At 44.3% G+C, this 23,960-nt stretch overlaps 1 protein-coding gene across 2 annotated transcripts in view; it reads left to right on the top strand.

Annotated features, from left to right (window-relative positions):
* The window catches only part of ACHE (acetylcholinesterase (Yt blood group)), a 194,321-nt gene that overhangs the window by 30,397 nt on the left and 139,964 nt on the right, over positions 1–23,960 (top strand). The window contains exon 1 of one of the 2 annotated variants that reach the window (XM_089688024.1): positions 2,097–2,223. The exons of the other annotated variant lie outside the window; for it this stretch is intronic. The gene's annotated coding sequence lies outside the window, so the exon portion shown is untranslated. Of the gene's footprint in view, positions 1–2,096; positions 2,224–23,960 lie in introns of those variants that run through there. 2 annotated transcript variants of the gene reach the window in all.

The raw sequence follows: 23,960 nt of genomic DNA, 5'->3' as shown, positions 1-23,960 counted from the left end.
ACGTCTCAGGTGTAGTAATCAGATGTGAAACACATTCAAAGGTCCCTTTAAAGTGCAGGTGAGGGCTCTGTTGCTGTGGGCTCAGATTGCTCCTCACAGGAGCCCTGTGAGGAGCAATCTGAGCCCACAGCAACAGACCCTTCACTACACCTGAGACGTGACCAGAAGGCATACAGGATCCTGACCCTTATGAGTACTGATGACCTCGTACACACCTGGTGTCAGGGCTCCGGGTATGACCAGAGGTATGTGAACTGACGCAGGGAAACGCAGGCTTCAGATATGTGATAAACAATATAATTTATTAATACTAACAATACAAACGCAGTGCAATACTAAAACATAAACAAAGTGCAAACGAACCAAACCAAGCCACCTACAGATAACAATACATACAATGCAAGCGTCGTCAGGCAGGCCGGGTCAATAACAATCGGGCAGGTAGGAACAGGAGGAGCAGGCAGAGAGTAGTCAGGTCACGAGCCGGGTACAGCAACTAATGGGCAGGTAGGTACAGGGGGTCAGGCAGAGAATGGTCGGGGTCACAAGCCAGGGATCAAACAGGAGAAGTCAGCAGAGGTCAGGATCAGGCTGGGTCGGCAACAAGTCAGTCAGGCAGGAACAGGAATGCAGGTAACAAGATACAGGGGCCCATGGAAAAACACACACCAAGGCCCAGACTGAAAATCTGGCCATCCCTTAAATACACCTCCGTAATCAGCTTCAGGTGTTTGGCTGACTGCAGGGTTGAGTCTCTGATTGCTGAGAGCACCTGCTGGCCAGCCCTGGTACTGCAGCCCACAAGGCGGGTGAGTCCCACCATTATTGGCAAGTCCATTCCTGACACCTGGTGAGACAGGTAAATCTCAAAGGCATATTTTTTACGCACTTATGGTGAGTACGCAATTTACTCATTTATTTCATCTACTACTTTGGATCAAGTCCTCCACGCACCTATCTTTAGGATCACATTGGATCCTCGTGTTGGCTTTTCATATCTTGGGACATTCATTATATTGATTATTAGTCACCATTTTGTGACGTGATTTTATTTTATCCATTGATTCATCATTATCTGTTACTTGATTTTTGGCTCTGCACTTATTTTGTTATATGTCATTTTGAAGGTGTTGTTTGGTTACCTTTTTAGTGTTCTAGCCGCTACATCCTACTTCTGATAGCGCTCGTATTACCGCTTTTTAACCTGTCCTGACACTCGGTTGTCATTGATACTGTCTACACCTGAGCTCTCAAGTTCCAGCAAGTCGCTTTCATTATAGGCGCTTATACCATTCCATGTGACCTCATACCTTCTCTAACAGGGACCCCAGGTTGAAGGTGTAGGAGAGGCCATCCTCCTTACCAGGTAGATGACACAAAGGGGTTTATTTACTTAAGCTGGAGAGTCCAAAATCAGACTCCCTTCTGCATAGAAACCAATCAGCTTCCAGGTTTCATTGCCAAAGCTTCATTGAACAAGCTGAGGTTAGAAGCTGATTGGTTTCTATGCAGAAGGAAGTCTGATTTTGGACTCTCCAGCTTTAGTAAATAAACCCCCAAAGCATCACTGAAGTTCCTGAAGGCCTAACTGCATTTATATTGCTGCTGGGCCTAAAGCTCCTCTACATAAGGCCTAAGAAGGAAATCAACTGAGCAGCAGACACAGGCCTTTGTGCACCAACCCTTTCTATTATTCCAGCATTTTTGGGCATTTTAGATGTAGGGTTTTGCTGACGCCTGGCCTTCTACTTTAAGACCGCAATGCATTGTGGCCTGGTGCTGTGCCCCGCAGTTTTCGGTCAGCTTAGATCTATGGCCTGCAGTGCAGCTCTTTGCATTTTGCCTCTCTGGCTCAGTGCAGCTGGTTGGTTGGCAATGCACGGCACTCTTGTTGTCCTGCAAGGCTTGTTAGTCCTGATGACCCTGCATTGCAGCGTTGGTAATAAATCCTGCCGATGGGGGTGAGCTCATTTGCAGAGCACTTTATTAAATTACTGCAGCAGAGCGAGGACTTGCTGTGTGTGAGGAGGGGGGAGGAGGGATGCAGGAACATATATTGAACGCTTAGATGCACACAGATAAATGAGGATGGAGAGGGTTGGAAGCTGTTTGTCATAGGTGCCGGGCTGTCATCTTACAAACCCATCATGTAGAGGCAAAAGATGCTAGACCGGCTCGGCTTGCTGCAAGCTGAAGTTTATGCAGGACTGGTCTGTCCAGTAGGTATGTCGGGATTTATCGTGCACTGTCAGGTCTTAGATGGCCAAAACCTGATAATTTGTTATTTAAAAAAAGAAAAATGGAGGAGATTGTTAGTCAACCAGCTTAATTATGGTTGGGGGGGGGTCAACTTGGTTAGCAGGGGCAGCCTATCTTCTTTACATTTTGATTCAACTGATAAGACTGCCAAAAAGGAGATTTTGTGTAATTTACTGAGCTGTAAGAGTGGTATTGTTCTTGCCATCGCTACTTACACATACAGCTACAAGTTGTATCAAAAGGTTCCATTTGCTTACTAGATGTTGCAATTAGTATTCAGCTGTAAAAAAGCAGAAGTCCCAACAACCCCCCCTTAGCCCCACTTTGGGAGCATGATGTATGACAAATACAGAGCTCTTGGTCTAACTCAGAAGGAAGGTTGTTGGAACATGAGACCACTGCTTCCATACTGAAAGTAAGAATCCTTGTCTACAGCTGTTGGCAGGGAACAGACTTTTATATGCAGGCTGCTTTCTAAAGGGGGAAAAAAAGACTGAACCACAAGAAATTAACAGATTCCTTCATCCACACAAACAAGGTTGATGGAGGAATCCCCTTCTGCCGGGACTCTGACATCAGGTTTGTATTCTGTACCAGGAAATGGCAAGACACCTTGGTACTGGTAACTCAGGCTTAGGTCTCTGCAGAATTCAAGATATAGGTTAACTTACCTGTGTGTTCAGAGAAAAGATTGAGGACTCATTCACACCAATGAGTGAGCTAAAACATGTTGGCTGGTGTTCATCTTTAATGACGGTGCCGCACCCTCCTTTTTTTATTTTTTCCCATTTTATTCGATTGATATTTCATCCTTCTCTATATAATGTATATTATATAGGGCGCGCTTGTTGGAGCCCAACCTCTGTAGCTGTAAGATAAAGTTGCCAGATGGATATCAGGGATGGATGGATGGATGGATGGGATCAGTAACACTGACACAGCTCTTCTTAGAGTGGAAGCAAGGCTCTAATGCAGTAACAAGAAAAATAGAGGAAGACGCCTCTAAGTGCAGTATTGACAATTTATTTAGTAAACAATGGAAAAGTTGCACTTACAGGATAAACGGTTAAAAAGAGTCATCGTGGGGTAATTAGATCCAGGTGGGACATCCAGCCGTCCAGCAGCAAACTCTGTCTATAGGATCAGGAAGTAGAGTCCAGGATGTGCCTGTGCATCAAAAATGAAGCTTGGAGAGCAGAGTCAGATGTAGCAGGTGAAGGGGGCGGTAATGCATTTCGGAAAATGCTCAATAGGCTCCTTCTTCAGACCTGAATCTGAAGAAGTGCAATTTATCCATTGTTTACTAAATAAATTGTCAATACTGCACTTAGAGGCGCCTTCCTCTTTTTCTTCATCCTTCTTCATTTTTATGCAACACACCTCAACGCAGTGTTGTGAACAAGGCACAAAGAAATCAATTGTCTCCGTTGATCTGTGCAGATTAATTGAGTTACCACACAAGGTGGGAATGAACCCTTTAAGTATATTTGAAGTTTGCCCCTTTGTCAAGCACAGAGGAAGGGTCTCGCTAGGGGTAGACTTCCCATTTTCCCTTTCTGTGGACCCTTTGCTGCCAATGATCTGTGTGGCCCCAAGGCTGAGGCCACGCTGCCTAGGACACTCATACCATCAACTCTTGACCCATGAAACTCTCTGTGCCTCTTCTGCGCTCCACCAGGATCCTGCCAAATGGAGCTATGAGGATCCTGCCGAATGGAGCTAGCTCTCCCTATACTAACTGGGCATGCTATTTGAGTAATGCAGTAATTCCTTGCTGTGGCCTATTTTTGTCCTTGTGGAATGGTCACTGCTGTATAGTATTGCTACTACTGGAATTCTGCTGGACTGCCCCAGCTGCACCCTAAAGCTACCACTGCGGTTCTACTGGACTGCTCCTGCTGCACTATGTTGCTACCACTGGGATCCTGCTGGACTGCCCCAGCTACAGTGTATTTTTACCTCTGATTTCAGATGCACCCTAATGCTACCACTGGGATTCTTCTGCACTTTTACTGCACCTTGTGGCTACCACTGGGATTTTGCTGGACTGCCCCTGCCATACCATATTGTTACCAGATTTCTACTGGATTGTGCTGCTGCACCTTGTTGCTACCACTAGGATTCTGCTGGACTGCCCCTGCTACACCGTGTTTCTACCACTGCTCTGACCATAACATACTGATGCACTGCACCAGGGGCGGACTGACCATTTGGAAACTCGGGCACTGCCTGAGGGCCCGGGCTCAGTAGGGGGCCCCATGAGATGCCCCTGGTACCTTTTTCATAGGCTTTTTTGAGTTTGGGCAAGGACACAGGGGCCCCATGATCCCCTATTGCCCGGGGCCCCATGAGTTGTCAGTTCGCCCCTGCCCTGCACCTTCCCAGACCTAACCTTGGTTCCACCGCATTCAATGTACCCTATGTGAATTTAACCTTTTTTTACTTTGGTTTTCTGAACCCCTTTAATAAAGATCCCCTTGCCTGAGGGTCCTGAGCCACCCTCGTGTGTTCTGTTCTGCCCACACCTCCAACACACCCCTCCTACCACAGGATGGAAGAAATCCACCAGGAATTCTATTAATAACTCGGTAGCGGAAGGAAATCACTGGGAGATTCCAGGGGGAGACAGTGTGAGGTGTATATATAGACCAAATGACTGAAGAGAGATGATGGACAGGGAGACATCAAAAGCTAAAGTGTAGCATCGGGGTAAAATAAATATGGATCTCTTCCTGCTCCTTTGGGCTATAAATACCGAATGGAAAAACTGAACCAAATACGCGTTCTCTGGCAGAATGAGCAGACTGTAAGTGCTTAGGTTTTTTTCCTCGGAGGGCTGATGTGATCTCACAGGGGGCCCGTTATATAATAGTGTTAGGTTTGTGCACTTAAAGAATCATGTGTGCAATTATGAAAACTAGGGCAGTTTAATATAGCAGCCAATCATGGAACCTATCAGGGCTGAAGTATGGAAGCCATCTTTGCCCACCTGTTTTTTTAAAGAGTACCTGTTTTGAATTCACGTGTACTGTAAGTAAAAAAGAAAAAAAATTGAATAGGGGGACAAATGTTCAGCTGTAGGAGGGGAATGTCTTGAAACTGTTGACCTCTCCAGGACAGGACTCCTCAACGGTACACAGATAGCAAAAAAAATTTGCTAACAGGTGTGTTAACCCTTCCCAAATCAATCCATGATAATGAAAAAAAAAAATTGGCTATACAAGTGGCTAAGTGGTTGGCACCTCCGCCTGGCAGCACTATAGTCATCAGTTTGAATCCCAACCACAACACTACCTGCATGGAGTTTGCATGTTCTCCCTGTGCATGTGTGGGTTTCTTCCGGGTACTCTGGTTTCCTCCCACACTCCAAAGACATGCTGTTACGTTAATTGGCTGCTGTCTAAATTGGCCATAGTAGGTATATGTATGAATGTGAGTTAGGGACCTTAGATTGTAAGCTCCTTGGGGGCAGGGAATGATGTGAACATGCAATATATTTGTAAGGCGCTGCCTAAATTGTCTGCACTGTATGTTGCCACTCCTGCTTTCAGAATAGCTATGCAGAACTTTAATCTTCAACGAGTTTCTGCTGCCTGCGGTGACAATGGTCTTTTCCAACCCTCATTTGCTACCAGCTTTTTGCCTTGAGCCTATTGATTGCCTTACTGCCACGTGGTCACGATATGTTTGCTTCTAGACCAGGTAAAGAAGGGGGGGGTTTACCACTGTTATGCAAAATTTATGACCCAGTTATTTACTGCTTCTGATTGCAGAGCCCACACGTGTGCTCCTGTGCCCTCTCCTTGGCGGCTTCTAAGCTTTCAGCCACAGAGACTCTTAATTTAGAGCTGCTCCAATCTGTACAAATTAAGTAAGGTCCCTGGACAGCCCTGTTTCTCTTTGGGCCCCAGTGGAGTGTGGAGTTCTTGTAATGACTAGAGGCCTGCCAACATGCAGACCTGCAAAACCCCTGGGGAAGAGCATTTGATCTGCATGGCCTTCAAGAGACAGCATCTCTTTGGACCAGCTCTTGACAACATGTTCAAGGATGCTCCTGGTTACAAGAACCTACAAACTCAAGGACCAGTGTGCAAAATCTTCTCCTTCGTCTGTCAATATCATGCTGCACATGTAACGCCTATGTGCAACGGCAAAGAGGGTGGGCTTTAACGCTCACACACCTGCAACCGTGGGCGGCTGAGGTTTCTGTGCTGAGAGCCTGTTCACTGCGCGGTCCTAGCACAGTGATCAAGCATTTAAAGACTGGCTCTTGATCATGTGACCACTCTGATGACCAATCGGTGGTCTCGTGACCAGGCAGACCTTTCTTCTCTCCAATTCCTGTGCCTTGCTTTGGGGACTGTGCACTACCAGTTGATGGCCCTGCCCTTTGGCCTTTCGTCTGCACCTCCCGGTAGTCACCATGGTTGCTGGCTCTGCTCTGTTGTTGTTTCATCCCCATTATGAGTTGCTTAGGTGAGCACCTGTTGAGGGAACATTTGTCAAAGGCTCTTCTGGGCAATACAGCATTGACTAGTCAAAATGTTGAAACAATTTGGATGGATTCTGAACCTTCAGAAATTGTTTCTGCAAAGGACATATTTTCGAGCAGCTGCGTCTAGTCTTGGACTCCGTTCAGGCCAGGGTGTCACTTCTACAGTAGAAACTTCTGACGCTCTGGTCTAGGATTAAAAAAAAAAAAACCCTCTTGATTTGTGCTTTTGTATAAGTCCTAGGTCTAATGATAGGCAGACCCATTTGCCCAATGTCACCCCAAACCTCTACAATGCAACATTCTGTCAGTCTGATCATATGTATCTATCATGGAGGACCAAACTATCCCTGGCCTGATGGCTCACAGATCTGACTCTGGAGTCAGAGAAGCCTTTCCTTCCCAACTTTTTAAAGATCCTCATGACTGATGTCAGGAGAATTCCTGAACTCCTTGTTGATGTAGGGGACGTGGCTGTCAAATGTGTCCAATCAACATCCTGGAGATTTTGCTACATCTACAGCATTGGATCATCCTACTGGGGATCATCCAATCTGGACTTCAGTCAGACAATGCCACAGTGTTGGATGTTCTGCTGGCTCCATGGGATCAGTACACACTGATTCTCCCCAGAAACTTTTTCCATGTCTGCATTTTTATGGAACACACTGAAACCCACATCAAGGCAGCATTGTGGTGTAAACAGGGCACATATAAATTTGTTTTTGAGCCTTGGCATTAAGGGTCCAAGTGTTGCAATACAACGTTTTATGTATTTTTCAACAGCTACATCTGTATCTGTAATTCAGTAGAGATGGCGATGTTTATCCATCTGATAAACTGTCTTTTCTCTATAATAAAGTTCATGTTTCCTGTTTGCAGATAAACACATGTGGACTGTGCACTGTCTGTCTTGTAGGGCTACATACAGAATCTTTAAAACCATGCACACTGGCTTATAAAAACGCTGTTGTTAGAGGAGTTCAGCATCTTGCCTGTAGGAGCAACTAATGTTATCCTATGTGTCTATGCACATAAGGTCATTTAGAGGCATATTTTAGGCTCCATGTTTAGAGGCAGAATTTTTGAGAGCGATTTTCAGATAGAAAAAAACTAAATTCTCCTAAATACTAGTACAAAAACCCCTCAAAATTAGTTTATGTATGTTGGTTGTTTTATTTTATAGTTTTATTTTGTCTTTGTTTTTTCAAGCCAGTGTGCATGGACCCTTAGCCTTCATTGCTCTATGCATAAGTAGGGTGAACAAGGCCTAAGTGTATCTACTCCTTACATTTTTGGAAGGTGTTATAATTGATGTAGTCCAAGCTGAAAAAATGAAGGTAAGCTATGTACACACATATCGAGTGTTGCAAGCAAAACTTTTTTATTTTTTGACCTGTAGCCAGGTGCGGTTTGTTTTCTCCATTGCAGGTAGCACTGAAATTGACGTATCATCCATGGGTGCAATGTGTGTGGTGAACATGGACTCTGAGGGGAGTGGGGCCCACTTTGTCCTCACACTTTGCACCCATGGTCAGTCTGTCCCCCAATACAATCCCCCTGGGGGCCAGATTGACCCAGGTGGGATGGATTATACTGGGAACCAGATTGGCCTGGGGGAAGGGGAAAGTCTGACTGACCTTGGAGGATTGTACTATGGGAGACAGACTGACCTGGGGGGATTATACTGAGGAACAGATTGACCTGGGGGAGTTGTACTGGGGGACAGATTGACCTGGGGGGATTATACCGGGGGACAAACTGGTCTGGGGGGAATTTTACTTGGGGACAGACTGACCTGGGGAGGGGGATTATACTGGGGACAGGATGACCCAGGTTGAAGGGATTATAAAGGGGGACAGACTAACTGGGGGGATTATACTGGGGACAGGATGACACAAGCTGAAAGGATTATACAGGGGGACAGATCAGGGGTGGACTGACAACTCATGGGGCCCCTGGGCAATAGGGGATCATTATTGGGCCCGTGTGTCCTTGCCCAAACTCAAAAAAGCCTATGAAAAAGGTACCAAGGGCATCTCATGGGGCCCCCTACTGACCCCGGGCCCTCGGGCAGTGCCTGAGTTTCCAGATTGTCAGTCCGCCCCTGGTCCAAGGGAATCCAATTTCTCTATGGTTTCCTGGGTCAATGGAGTTGTGATCCAGGTTGGCTATACTGCACTCATGTGATCCTTGGTGGCCATTTTGGGTCAGCTGGGTTTATTTAAATCCCTGCCCCTGGGTTTTGCCATGCTTCTGGCATGTGGCTAGTGTAGGGAGAAAGACCCTGCTTCTTAGGGAAAGTGACTAGTGGTAGGGAAAGGTTTCTGACAAGGAGGAAAAGATTAGGGACTCGCTATCCTGGAAGGGACCGACCAGGCCATGCCATGCTTCACTCTCTGAAACATACACTGTCTGCACCTTTCCTCTGCCGCAGCTGGCTACATTGAATGGTGAGTTCTTTTCCTAGTTCCTCTGCCACCTGGGTGTTTGTAAAATTGGCATTCTGTTCAACGCAAGTTCCAAGTTTTAATGCAACTGGACTCTGTGTATTTAATGCCTGCACCATGCTGCACCTCCCTACATACCTTCATTTAACTTTTTCCATCTTTGTTGCTATGTAACATTGTATTCTATTTCACATCAAGCTTTGTTTGCCGAGTAATGCAGGATACTTGTTTTGTTAACATGGGCCCTGGCAACGTGTCTAATGGTTTAAATCAAGGCAATTGTCCCCTAGGAGCACTCCCCTCCACTGTTTTCACTTTCTTTCTTTGCTCCCTTTTTCCATTTGAGCACACAACAGTTGTGTGGAGTGAGGCCAATGTGCTCAGGGAAATGTTCAGCTGTAAACTATAATCATAAGAGGGACAGGTCTTTCTTAATGGTGTGATTAGGGTGCAAATGTGTTCGTGAATTTTAGTGACTTTTTCTTTACTTGCACAAGTTTGACTTCTTTGCTTTAGTGAATCAGCTCAATTGGATGTTGTAAGCATGAGATGAACCAATTGACAAGGCAACAAAGGCAACATAGTTAGACACTCTTGCTCTAGATTTGCCTTTTGAAAGACTTAAATTGAAATATTAAATATCTAAAGGAAGGGGGAGGTGGTACAAAAGGTGATAGCTGCAGGGAATGATCTGATGGAGGTGAATCAAGTACAGTTCTTAGGCAGAGGTGGGGTAGGCTTCCCTGAATAAATGAGTTTTCAAGAATCACCTAAAGGTGCACAGGGTAGAAGCTGACCGGACATACTGCGGCAGGGAGTTCCAGAGGATGGGAGAGGCTACATAAAAGTATTGGAGGTGAGCGTTGGATGAAGTAACAAGGTAGCTAGAGAGCAGGAGATCTTAGGAGTAGGAAGGACAGTTGGGGCAATATCTGCATATCAGGTTGGTGATGGAGCTAAGGGTGATGATGTGGATGGTCTTGTATGCTGTGGTTAGTATTTTACATGATGAGGCAGGGGTGGAAAGACAACTCACGGGGCCCCCGGGCAATAGGGGATCATGGGGCCCCTGTGTCCTTGCCCAAACTCAAAAAAGCCTATGAAAAAGGTACCAGGGGCATCTCATGGGGCCCCCTACTGACCCCGGGCCCTCGGGCAGTGCCCGAGTTTTCAAATGGTCAGTCTGCCCCTGTGATGGGGTAGGGGAAGTCAGTGAGGATTGGAAGAGAGGGGAAGCAGTCCCAGATCAGTTAGTAAGGTGTATGAGTCTAGCAGCAACATTCATAATGGACTGAAGGGGGGATAGCCTGTGTAAAGGTAGGCCTGTGAGAAGGGAGTTGCAGTAGTCAAGGCGAGAAATAACCAAAGAGTGAATATGTTGTTTTGATGTGTCGTTAGACCAAAATGGGTGAATTCTGGTAATACTGTAGAGGTTAAGGTAGACAATTTTAGCCAGTGGTTGGATGTGGGGGCTGAAGGAGAGATCAGAGTCTAGGATCACACCTAGCATCCTGGCATGTGTGCAGGGACCAATGTTGTGGCTTTGAGCTCAATGGTAAAGTCATGGATGCACAATACAGCAACACGTTATTGACCAGACCCTGACCATTTCCTGTTGCATTTCTGTAGCCTTTGACCATCTCCTGTAGCACATCCACAGTTTCTAACCAACTCCTGTAGTTCCTCAGTTCCATACTTCTTATCTTTAGGAATACAGTCCTCAGGGCCGCATTAAAGCAAGGTTACCATGCTGGATTCAGGAGTATACTGAAAGCATGAGTAGATTTTTAGTCTGTTGTCCCATTTTGAATATAAAGAAGAGTCATTCCATGCAGCGTGCTCATTGTTCTTCTATATATTTGGTTTATACTGGCTAGGAAAGGCCCAGACTTTTCTTAAGGATAGGATAGAACTTGAGCAACATTGCTTGTAAGAATCTGATAATGAAATAACTTGAAATAAGATAAATGAAAGTGTTTCAAAAGCTAATCCAGCATATTTTTCTCTACTCTATGTAGTTGGCCCATGACCTTTCATTGTCCCATGCTCTATACTGCTGAAGTTTCAATCACTTGTTTATGAGGTCCCTGCCCCACCTTTTGTCATACTCCTGAACTTTTGTGTGCTAACTAAGCAGCTGCTTCATCCCCAAGCAGTTCATGAAATGGGACTGGACAGTTGTATATGAAACACTTATGCACTCTGCAAAATGACACATCTAACTTCTACGGGGTCAGTAAAGGGATATTGGGTATTACTTTATATGTTGACTGTACATTACTGCTGCTAATATAATATGGGGCGGTTGCTATTTGACTGCTGTGGAGGGGTAACGAGGTAGGCCCAGGGGCGGACTGACAACTCATGAGGCCCCCAGGCAATAGGGGATCATGGGGCCTTGCCAACACCCAAAAAAGCCTATGAAAAAGCCAATGAAAGGTACCAGTGGCATTTCATGTGGCCCCCTACTGACTCCGGGCCCTCGGGCAGTGCCCAAGTGCTCAAATGGTCAGTCCACCCCTGGGTGGGCCTTTTAAACAGTCAGTTTCCATTTATGTATGTATATAATATTCTGGAATGGAAATAAATAGCCGAGGAAGCAATGTGTGCTTAGAGATATACCTCTGCTTGCTCAGCCAGTCTGAGCCTCTGCCTCACACGGGACCTACCCTTGAGGAGGCAGTGGTCAGTAAGATCTCACTATACAGGTATACAGTATGTAGTCACAGGTACTGTATGTAGCTGAGGGCTTTTACTTTTTTGTTGACACAGGCCCCTAATCTGATTTAAATGGATCTTGTGAGACATCAGTAACACCAGGGCTAGAAGTTCCCATTTGTACACATGAAGACTGAAGGGTAGATTTTTGAAATGGCACAAATATGGGGCAATTGCTTGATGGCACCATATGTTTGCTGTATTTGGACCACCCAGGTCAGGATTATTTTCCTTGTGCACACGGGGTCCTGGGGCCATACAATTTAAAATATAATTTTTGGGGGGTTTTATTCCCTGACCGGGCACCTCAGGTATTGTGAACAGTGACCCACGGATATCAAAGGCTGCATGTATGCATCAAGGGGCAGGGTGGTGGTTGTTTGTCACTTCCTCCATGTTTTCCAATAATTAATTGGGTGCCAAGTCTGGGAAACATGAGAGGCCTACCCCCTGGGTGAGTTCTTCTGGACTATGCTAGGCACCTTGTACAGGTTAAACGTATATATTCACCAGCACACCATGGATCTCCAAATATGGTCCAAAGAAATGTTTTATTGCAAAAGGATCACATGAAGAGATAGGTTTTCAGAGATCGCCTAAAAGCAAGTAGAGTAAGCAATAGTCTGAAAGATTGGGGTAGGGAGTTCCAGAGGATGGGGGGCGCCACGGAGAAGTCCTGGAGATGAGCATGGGAGGAGGAGATAAGGGAGCTAGAGAGTAGGAGGTCTTGCGAGGAGCGGAGAGTATGGTTTGGGTGATATTTAGTGACAAGATCAGTTATGTAATTTGGGGCAGTGTTGTGGACAGCTTTATATGTCATTGTTAGTGTTTTGAATTTTATCCGTTGGGCAACTGGGAGCCAGTGGAGGGATTGGCAGAGTGGGGTGGCAGATACAGAACGATTAGTAAGGTGGATGAGTCTGGCAGTAGCATTCATGATGGACTGGAGTGGGGATAGCCTGCGATGAGGTAGGCCAATGAGGAGGGAGTTACAATATTCGAGGCGTGAATAAGTTGCTTAGTGGTTCCCCAGGTTAGGAACGGTCGTATCTTGGAGATGTTGCGGAGGTGAAGTCTACATGATTTTGTAAACGATTGGATCTGGGGCTGTAAGGACAGATGGGAGTCTAGGATTACACCTAGTACCCTGGTATGAGGGGGATGGACTGATGATTGTGTTATCGATATTTATGGTGAAGTCAGTTGAGGTGGCACAGGCTGGGGGGAATACTAAGAGCTCAGTTTTGGAAAGATTTAGTTTGAGGAAGTGGAGTGACATCCAAGCCGATATATCACTTAGTAGGCTAGTAATGCGAGTGGAGACTGAAGGGGTGACGTGAGGGGTAGACAGATTTGCATGTCATCAGCATAGAGATGGTAATTGAAGCCGTGGGAGTTTATCAAGTGACCAAGGGAGGAGGTGTAGATGGAGAAGAGAAGGGGTCCAAGGACAGAATCTTGAGGGACCCCTACAGAGAGAGGGAGTGAAGAGGAGGAGGCAGCGTTATAGGTAACACTGAAGGAGAGCTGCGATAGATAGGAGGAGAACCAGCAGAGAGTGGAGTCTCTGAGGCCAAGAGAGTGTAGTTTTTTGAGGAGGAGGGGATGGTAAACCATATCAAAGCCGTGGAGAGGTCGAGTAGTAGGAGTATTGAATAGTGGCCGTTGGTTTTAGCAGTTAGTAAATCATTAGAGAGTTTTAGTAGGGGCAGTTTCAGTGGAGTGTAGGGGGCGAAAGCCAGACTGTAAAGGGTCGAGAAGGTTGTTGTCGGTGAGGTGGGAGCTCAGACGATTGTAGACTAAGCGTTCTAGGAGTTTAGAAGTAAATGGCAGCAGGGAGATGGGGCATAGGTTGTTCAGGTTGGTGGGGTCCAGGGAGGGCTTTTTAAGTATGTGAGTGATTGCGCATGCTTTAGAGGGGAGGGGAAGGCACCTGTAGAGAGGAAAAGATTGAAGATGTGAGTGAGGGAGCAAAGGATGGAAGAGGAGGGCGACCGAATGAGTTGTGAGGGGACAGGGTCCAGGGGGCAGGTGGTGAGGCGGGCTTCTGAGAAAACCTTAGTGACCTCTTTGGTAGTAGCAAGGTCAAAAGAGGAAAGTGTTGAGGGAGGTATAGTATGAGGAATGCTAAGTGGGATGGATGTCTGTGTAGTGGCGATGTCCCTACGAATTGCGTCAATCTTGTTTTTGAAGTGGTTTGCAATCACTTGGGCAGTGAGTGAGGTGCTAGGTGGAGGCGTTAAGAGTAGAGAAGAGCTGAAGAGGGCTGGAAGAGAAGGTATTAATGAGAGTGACAAAGTAGACTTGTTTAGCAGCGTGAAGGGAGGAAGTGTATGTTAAGAAGGCAGATTTATATCAGGTGAACGCTTGGTGGGATTTAGTTTTACATCATAATCGTTCCAGCGCACGACTGTGTTATTTGAGATTTCCTGTGTGGTCAGTCTGCCAAGGTTGTAGCGGTCAGGGCCTGATGCTTTCTTGTTGTTAGGGGAGCAAGCGAGTCTAAAGCAGATGAAAGAGAATTGTTGTAGACATCAGTGGCCAGGTCAGGGCAGGACAGGGGATTGATACTGTCATAGAGTTGGTCAGTTGCAGAGTGGAAGGGAGCCGGGTTCAAGTTTTGGAGATTTCTGCTGGTAATTGTTTGCTGTTTGGTGGGATAGGTGCCATGCCAACCATTGACCACAGCCAGTGTTTCAACTACCGATTCTTGTAGCAGCATAGAACCCCACCATTCACATAGTGCGGCCTCCAAATATGACCTTTACTTTAACTCTTGAGCTTCCATACCTCTGTCCAGATGGAGACCTTAGCAATTCCAGTATTCCAGGAATGTGGCACAGGGAGGCACATCTCCCTTGTGGCTGGAGGTAATTCCACCTATAACAGGTACACTCTATAGACAGGTTGCTCACTGACTATATCTTCATTGCTTGTGGCAACAACATGTGTATCTGGTCCTAAGGTGACTCTTTGGTATGTTAATGTCTTCATACCCCACGTGCTACTGACCCAAGCTGTAGACTAAATGCAAAGTTGTGTTGGTTACTTGCATTACACCCCTTTGAGTAACTTTAGACCAGGCAAAGTAAAAAGTTTCAACGCTTTACTAATTAATGTGCAACAATACATGGTCTAACAGAACTTCAACTGAACAGTCCAATTTCCTTAGTCCTTAGTCCCTAATCCTAACCAAGCTATGTACTGTCCTGGCATACCTGCAGAGGTGAGTCCATGTAGTTGCAATATCCAACAGAGGCACGTTCGAGAAGTTGGTCTCTTTGGTGCGAACCCCAAGTCTTTAAGATGTACAAGATAGTTGTGCCATTCCTACACTTTTCCCAGCTGTCATTATCTTCAGGTTTCCGGGGAGATGGCCAGGGAAGTGAACCTGCCTTCTCTCACAGTGGATCCTCCAGCTTCTCTACCGTGACCAAGGGTACAAACCACCAGGCACACGTGCGCTCTCTGACCTGGCCCTTTGTCCCAATTTATACTCACAGGTGCAGTGGGTCAGACCCAAGAATCCCACCAAAGGACCACGAGAACATCAACCCCTACCCTCCCATCCTCTCCCTAGCTGATTCTAGCCAGCTTACATGTGGGTTTACCCTGTTACTTGCATGAACACGAACATGTGTACACTTGTGTCCTTGGATGAAGACAGTCCATACTCCTTGCAGATTTTCCCATTGCTAGAGTTGTATTGACTCGTTGGCATCTGGTGGGACTTTGCAGACCCACTGAGCCTGATAAGTTACCGGCAGCTCAGGTTATAACACTTTTTCTAGTGCACCAAATAAACAATCGCAATGCATGTTCTTGGGTAATGCAACATATGTTCAGAAATGGGGAAAATTCAATTTGCAACCTGTCGCACTGATGTCACAGCATGCCTTATAATTGCAAAAAATTGCATATTTTATGTGCATAGAATAAGTGCAATAGTGTGCAAAGTGGTAGCTGCTGCAGGACTTGTAACTGTATATGGTATTGTGGTATGACAATGTATTTGTAATGTATTTCCCTTTTTGGATTGAAAAAAATGGTAATCATACTTCATATACACACACTTCACTACGTATTTCATATTCCACCAAAACCTGGCTTTTCCTAACCAGTTCAGAAACTGTTGGCTTTTCATGAATTCTTTTAAATTTTGTTTTTCTTTTTTGCCCTGACATATAGTTTAATGTTTGACATAACTGTACCTTCATCATAAATTCCATAGTGTGGGTGATAGGAATGCAGCATAGATTACCGCTGTGTGTACATGGAGCATCCTGGGAAAATAAATGAGCTCGGAAGGCTTCATTACTGTACAGAGTGATGTCCAGGAGGAAGCAATCGATATTTCAGAAAGAAAGCACTTAATTGTTCTAGTGTAAATAACGGACAGTATAGGCGGCTTTTAATCTACACAATGTCAGGCCATACAGTTGTTTTGTTGACTAGACATCTCTGCTCCATTACGTTATTAGCTTTTAACTCCTTTGACCCTTAAGATGGAAGCAGCCATGAGGAGACTGAACTTCCAAGACGACCTTCCTTTATTAAATAACTGTTCTCCAAACCAAGGAAACACATTATGGTCCATATATTCATGGCACGAAATTTGATTTCCTAGTCCACATATAAAGAAAGCTGAGAAATCTGTAGACTGCCATAGCTAACTTCCTACTGACAATGCTGGTCATTTTCATTGTCCTACTGATACTCTGTCTTTGGTACTTACTGATTTGGAACAAATACACAGCAAGTGAAGTCATGACTCCTGATTGGCATCAAAGGAAAATCAGAGGATGAACATGAGATAAGGAAACCAGCATTGTTGAATCGAAGTTGGTAGTAGCCACCTACTTTAACCACTTGCCGACCGCAGATAGCTGAATGACGGCTTCACTGTGGCCGGCCAGTTCTGGGAAGGCGTCATATGACGTCCTCCCAGAACGCGATCTCCTGCGTTCCCCCGGTGATCTCTGATTGCTTTGTCCTACAGACCAGGGATGGACTGACAACTCATGGGGACCCCGGGCATTAGGAGATCATGGGGCCCCTGTGTCCTCGCCTATACTCAAACCACACCCAAAAAAGCCTATGAAAGGTACCAGGGGCATTTCATTATTATTCTACAGTATTTATATAGCGCCAAAGGGTTTACTCAGCGCTGTACAATAGCAAGGGGGACAGGACACAAGACAAGACAGAAACAGTACAATACACGAGGGGTTCGAGGGCCCTGCTCTCCCCTACTGACCCCTGGCCCTCGGGCAGTGCCCAAGTTCCCAAATGGTCAGTCCGCCCCTGCTACGGACACAGCTGATCATGTGATATGGTAAAAGGCCATTCACAGCGAACTTTCACCACGTTATCAGCCATGTCCAATGACACACTGATCACTGGGAAATGCAATTGCCAGTTATCGGCTGCACATTCCTCACTACTGCCGAGAACCGGCAGCTGTCAGAGGAGGGATCGGCACCGATCATCAGAGCACTGATGGTCAGTGCCCTGATGATCGGTGCCCAGCAGTGCCACCCACAAGTTCCCAGCAGTGCCACCCACCTTTGTCCATCAGTGCCCAGCAGTGCCACCCACCTGTGCCCACCAGTGCCACTCACCAGTGCCACCCATAAGTGCCCAGCAGTGCCGCCTGTCAGTGCCACCTATCCGTGCCACCTCATCAGTGCCGCCTCATCAACGCACATCAGTGAAGGAGAAAAATTACCTGTTTGCAAAATTTTATAAAAGAAACAAACTTTTTTCTTCAAATTTTTTGCTCTTTTTTTGTTTATGGTGCAAAAAATAAAACACCCAGTGATTACATACAGTTGTGTTCAAAATAATAGCAGTGTGTAGAAAAAAGTGAATAAAGCTCAAAATCCTTCTAATACTTTTATTTCCATCCACACAAATGCATTGGGAACACGACACATTATATTCCAAATCAAAACATGAAGAAAAATAGATCAAATTTGTGTTGTTCCTCTAAAAAAAATTGAATAAAAGTGAATATTAGACTGTTCAAAAAAATCGCAGTGTTTGTATTCTTCTTTACAAACTCAAACATTCACTATATAAACTGAGAAATGTTTGAAGATTTTGCTTTCCTTTGAATGACTTCATGAATATTTGGTTGTAGTCGCACTGTTTCTGAGAACTGCTGTACATCTGTGTTGCATGGAGTCACCCAACTTCTGGCCCCTGTGATCAGGTATTCCAGCCCAGGATGATTGGACGACATTCCACAGTTCTTCTCTATTGCTTGGTTTTGCCTCAGAAACTGCATTTTTGATGTCACCCCACAAGTTTTCTATTGGATTAAGATCCGGGGATTGGGCTGGCCACTCCATAACGTCCATCTTGTTGGTCTGGAACCAAGATGTTGCACGTTTACTGGTGTGTTTGGGGTCGTTGTCTTGTTGGAACACCCATTTCAAGGGCATTTTCTCTTCAGCATAAGGCAGCATGACCTCTTCAAGTATTCTGATGTATTCAAACTGTTCCATGATCCCTGGTATGCGATAAATAGGCCCAACACCGTAGTATGAGAAACATCCCCATATCATGATGCTTGCACCACCATGCTTCACTGTCTTCACAGTGTACTGTGGCTTGAATTCAGTGTTTGGGGGTCGTCTGACAAACTGTCTCCGGCCACTAGACCCAAAAAAAACAATCTTACTTTCATCAGTCCACAAAATGTTGCGCCATTTCTCTTTAGGCCAGTCAATGTGCTCTTTGGCAAATTGTAACCTCTTCAGCACATGTCTTTTTTCCAACAGTGGGACTTTGCGGGGGCTTCTTGCACATAGCTTGGCTTCACATAGGCGTCTTCTAATTGTAACAGTCCTCACAGGGAACGTCACACCTTCTTTCATCTTCCTGGAGCTGATTGTTGGCTGAGTCCGCGCCATTTTGGCTATTCTTCTATCCATTCGAATGGTAGTTTTTCGCTTTCTTCCACATCTTTCAGGTTTTGGTTGCCATTTTAAAGCATTTTAGCTGAGCAGCCTATCATTTTCTGCACTTCTTTATATGTTTTCCCCTCTCCAATCAACTTTTTAATCAAGGTACGCTGTTCTTCTGAACAATATCTGGAACGACCCATTTTCCTCAGAATTTCAGAGAGAAATGCACTGTAACCAGCATGTAGAACATTTTGCTGCCTTCCTTCCTTAAATAAGGGCAATAATTGCCACCTGTTTTTCAAAGAATGAATGACCTCACTAATAGAACTCCACACTGCTATTATTTTGAACATATCCCCTTCAATTAGTGATTCAATTACACAGAATCAGCAGCATGCATGTCATGACTGTTGGGTCTGTTGGATTTCTATTACTCTACTACACCTGCTAGGAAATTATTTGTCATGTAGAAATATCATTTCTACCATAAACAGTGATTGATCCGGTTAGTGATGTCTGGCTGCTATTATTTTGAACACAACTGTACCACCAATAGAAAGCTCTATTTGTGTGAAAAAAATGATAAAAAGTTAATATGGGTACAATGTTGCATGACCGTGTAATTGTCATTAAAAGTGCGACACCACTGAAAGCTGAAAATTGGCCTGGGCAGGAAGGGAGTATAAGTGCCCAGTAGGCAAGTGGTTAACCAGTTTTTTTCTTTTACTGTATGTAAAGCCAAATATTTTTTTGCCTTGACAAATGTTGTTCAAATGTTAATGCAAACGGAATATGGAAGTATTTTCGATGTTGGAATGAATAGGCTGAATGAAAGTCAAACACACTGATATGGGAATTCATTTGTTCGAGGGAAAAAATTTTCATTACTCTCCAAAATTTTCTCATCACTGTGGTCAAACACGAAGGCTGGTTTGACTCCTCTAACCAGTACAAAATTAAATGAACGTTCTTAAAATCCTGCTAGTGTATGACCAGCATTAGGCTGCTTGTGGTTTCAACAAATTTTGGAGTATGCAGGCTGGATCAGACCGTGCAAGAGTGCTCTATTAACCTGGAAGGTTAGCTCTTCAATCCAATTGAGAAAGTGGGGTGGGGATGAAAACTCTTCAGGAATCGGCCAAAGCTTCGATCCTGTGCTATGTAGGTCTGTTCTAATGATGAAGGTGGCTGCAGCTGACTATGGTCAAACACGAACATCTATTAGACCCCATTAACCATTAGAAAACTGAACAAAGTTTTTAAAATGAACATTGTTGAACAAGTCTAGTGTATGGCCAGCTTAAGAGGGGGAAATCTCTTCAAGCCACTGAAGTATTCTTTATATTTCAATATTTTTTATTGAAAATCTGTAAAAGCAGTATACAGAAATGTACAGTTGCAAGAAAAAGTATGTGAACCCCTTGGGATTACGTGGAGTTTTGCATGAATTGGGCATAAAATGGCAACATCTAATGTTTGTGTAGTATTATGTTCAGCAGACTGTGTTCTTCTATTGTTGTGACTTGGATGACGTTCAGAGCACATTTTATGCCCAATTCATGCAAAACTCCACGTAATCCCAAGGGGTTCACATACTTTTTCTTGCAACTGTAGAAAACATAACGCACCCACATGATGAGTTGTAGCAAAACAATCAAAGTCATGGAATATATAGTCACATAATAATACATCGACCAATAATGTAGTAAACAATAAACAGGAAACCCCAATAGGGTATAGTCGACTTTAAGCAATTATTCCATCAATCAGATATGTGTGGGTTGAAGTATTCTTTAGACTAGTTTTATTTCTTTGCCCTATTTTACTTTTTATTGTGTACAGTCCATCCCCCCGCATTCTCCAACTTTCCTTTTTTTTTATTTGATCCATTTATAATTGAGGGGGTCTAGCCATTGATAAAGGAAGCTATAGATATGACAACTATGGAAGCTGTGATTTGTAGCTGGGTTATAATAGCAGGGATCTCTAACCTTCCCATGTAATGTGTCTCCAGTCTATTTCTTGAAGCATAGCCTCTGTCCCCAACAACATCTTTAAGATGTTTGCAGTTGCATCACCCTCCTAGTTAGGTGCTAGGATTTGTATAGTTAGTTTAACCCCCCTGGCGGTATTCCCGAGTGTAGCTCGGGGTAAAGTTTCAGCACCACAAGCGGTAACCCCGAGCTACACTCAGGAATACACTGCAGCGTTGCTCCGGGATCTCTTCTGCACTTACCTTGTCCTGCGCTCCCGCGATGTCCCTCCTGCAGTGTCCCCGGCCATCTCCTCCGGCTGATGCCGGCATCCGTCTTCTTGGTTCCGTTCCCTGCGATGTCGGGACGTACGGGGGACGGAACTGGCGGGAAATTTAAAAATGTGAAAAAGTGACATTCACTAAATCCACTAAAATCACATAGTATAACATTCCTGTATCAAACCATTTCACATACATTTTGTCCCGAGTCCTTTGTCCGGTGCCCTGCCTGCATTTTTACTGTTCTTTCTGCCTGGAAACTGAGAAACGTCCATGGCGTCCAAAAAGCGTCCCTTTAGGTCAAAAGTGGTTTTAGACCGGCTAGAGAACAGCGATAGTAAATCAGAACCACTTGCAGAATTGAGTGATAATGATTCGTGGGGGAAATTCCTCATCAGACACTGAAAACGATTTTGCGACTTTGCTCAGTGATGTGCGATCTTGGCGCTATATTTCACATTTCAGTGTTTTTGGTTTGATTATATTATTGAATTAAATTTATTATTATTATATTATTATTTTTTATGATTATTTATTACATTATAATTTATAATTTCGTGTTTCAAATTTTATCATCCCCGGGATGTTTACTAGACTCTTGTTCGGACAGATTTCAGTGAGTTATTCCTAAAAATTACAGGCCTACAATAAAAAAAATACATATTTCCATGCAAAAAAATTTACCGCTTTGAACACAGAAATACTGACCTAATCAGACCGCCATGGAGGTTAAGCATAGCTGTGTTTCTCTGCTTGCCAGAGAGGCTGTGAAGTAAATCCAGAGCGGTGTTCTACTTAACAGAGTGCTGTGATGGATTAGTCAGGTATGTTCATGCTGGTCTGGTGTTGTTGAGTTTGTCTGAGTTTTGCCTGCCTTCGGGAAGCTATGATAGCCTTCCAGAACATGGATAAGGGCTAGGCAAATGAACAGCATTCAGCCCTGGCCAGTTGCAAGGGAGTGCAGTCCCGTTGCATGATGGGAGTGGTATTTATGTTTTGCGAGCACATGGGGTCACGTCTTTCCTGGGAGAAGATTGCACAGCCAGGCTGGAGGCAGGCTGTCTCGCCTGTCACTTGCTGTCATGTGGCCTCAGGTGGGTCGTCCTGAGGGCCTGAAGTTAGAGAGTGACCCTGGTTCTACAGTAGGTTGACTGAGGGGAGCTGCTGTCTGCCAAAGATCTGTCTGGTCTCACCAGAGAGAGAGTTGTTTGGAAGGAGGCAACCATTCTGTCCTTGGGCTTGTGAGTATAGATACTGAGAGATTTTGGGGACTTTGTGCTATGCTACCCCTCTGGTGATTGATGGTCAACGTGGGTCTGAGAAAAGGGATCGCTGCACAGTGTTCTCCACAAACGGGTGCTACTGCAAAGGACTTTGCTCAGTTCTTATACTTCTGGACTGCTATAGTCCACTGTAACAGGCCTGTGCCTGAGGAGCTCAGCCCTGCAACTACTACTACTGCTAAAGGGACTTTTCTCACTCCTAAACTACTAGTTGCTACACTTGAAAGAGAAGTCTATTACCTGCTTTCAATTATGACTTCAATACTGCCTAACTAAGAGTTCAGCTAGATGTCCTCAGTGTGAATAGATCTAATTTGGGAGCATCTAACTAAAAATCCCATCTACAATGAACTCCAAAAACAAACATCCCCTAGACTGCTCATTGAAGACAACATGCGGATGTGTGTGTGAATGTATTTGGCTGAAGAAATGCACCGTGCCTGGCTGCGGGGCAAAGTAAGGGGAAACCTGGGCAAACATACAAGCAGCCCTCATGAGGGTAGCGCTACAGTCTTTGGACCATCTTCGATAGTCTATCCACAGTCCCCAACCATTTATTGTAGCATGCCCACAGTCTTTGACCAGCTCTTGTTGCATGTCTATGGGCTCAAACCATCTCCTGTATCATGTCTACAGTCCCTGATCATTTCAGGTACCATACTCGCAGTCTTTGACCTTCTCCTACAGCATGCCTGTGGCCTTTGACTATCTCCTGTAGTACATACAGTCTCTAACCAACTCCTGCAGTTCCTCACTTCAATACTTCTTATAAGAGGAATACCGTCTTAAGGGCAGCATTAAAACAAGCTTACCATGCTGGATTTGATCTTTCACAACTGAAGCATGCAAATGATATACTGAAAGCATGAGTAGATTTTCATCTTGATGATTTTTGATTGAAGGTAAAGAACCTTATGGACTTTATAGGCACTACAAACAATGGTTCATAAAATGTAACACTTTATTGAACAGAATTGATACAGAATATATTCTGACCCTGTAACATACAAAAATATGAACAATACAGATTCATGTATTAATAATTAAAATTATAGATAGTGCAGCGCTCAAAAACAATACTAACTAAAATAATACAATAAATGTGCTCACATGCAATAGTGTCACAAAATTATTCAAAAACAAATCGTAAAGTGAGATATCTACATTATAAAGTGCCACTCAGTATTATTCTCTATCACATTAGTGCCCACATATTCAAAAAGTAACTACCATTTGAAAAAAAGACAGTTTTCACAGTGCTCCAAGTGTAATAACGTGACCACACTTTATATACTCACAAGTGTAATAAAAGCGCCACACCCTTAATACTTTAAAGCAGCAATTCCACCTCAAAGAAACCAAATAAATTTCTTAGTGCTATAACTTAAATAAAGGAATGCGCTAAAACCACAAACTATTCCTAATTTAGTGTAGAAACATTAGTGCAAAAGATATATATATCTATTCTCAATTAATATAAAAAAAATATCAAAATTATGTGCAAAACTATTTTTTAGTGCATAAGTAATTTTAAATAATTAAATTTGTGAATATAAAAAAAATGTCCAATTCTGAATTTCTTCAAATGTCCAA

This window comes from Staurois parvus, unplaced genomic scaffold (genome assembly GCF_062004578.1).
Source record: "Staurois parvus isolate SC_StPar_1 unplaced genomic scaffold, SC_StPar_1.0 ptg000444l, whole genome shotgun sequence".
Lineage (NCBI taxonomy): Eukaryota > Metazoa > Chordata > Amphibia > Anura > Ranidae > Staurois > Staurois parvus.
Note: the sequence above shows the minus strand (reverse complement) of the source record. Positions and strands in the feature narration are given on the sequence as shown.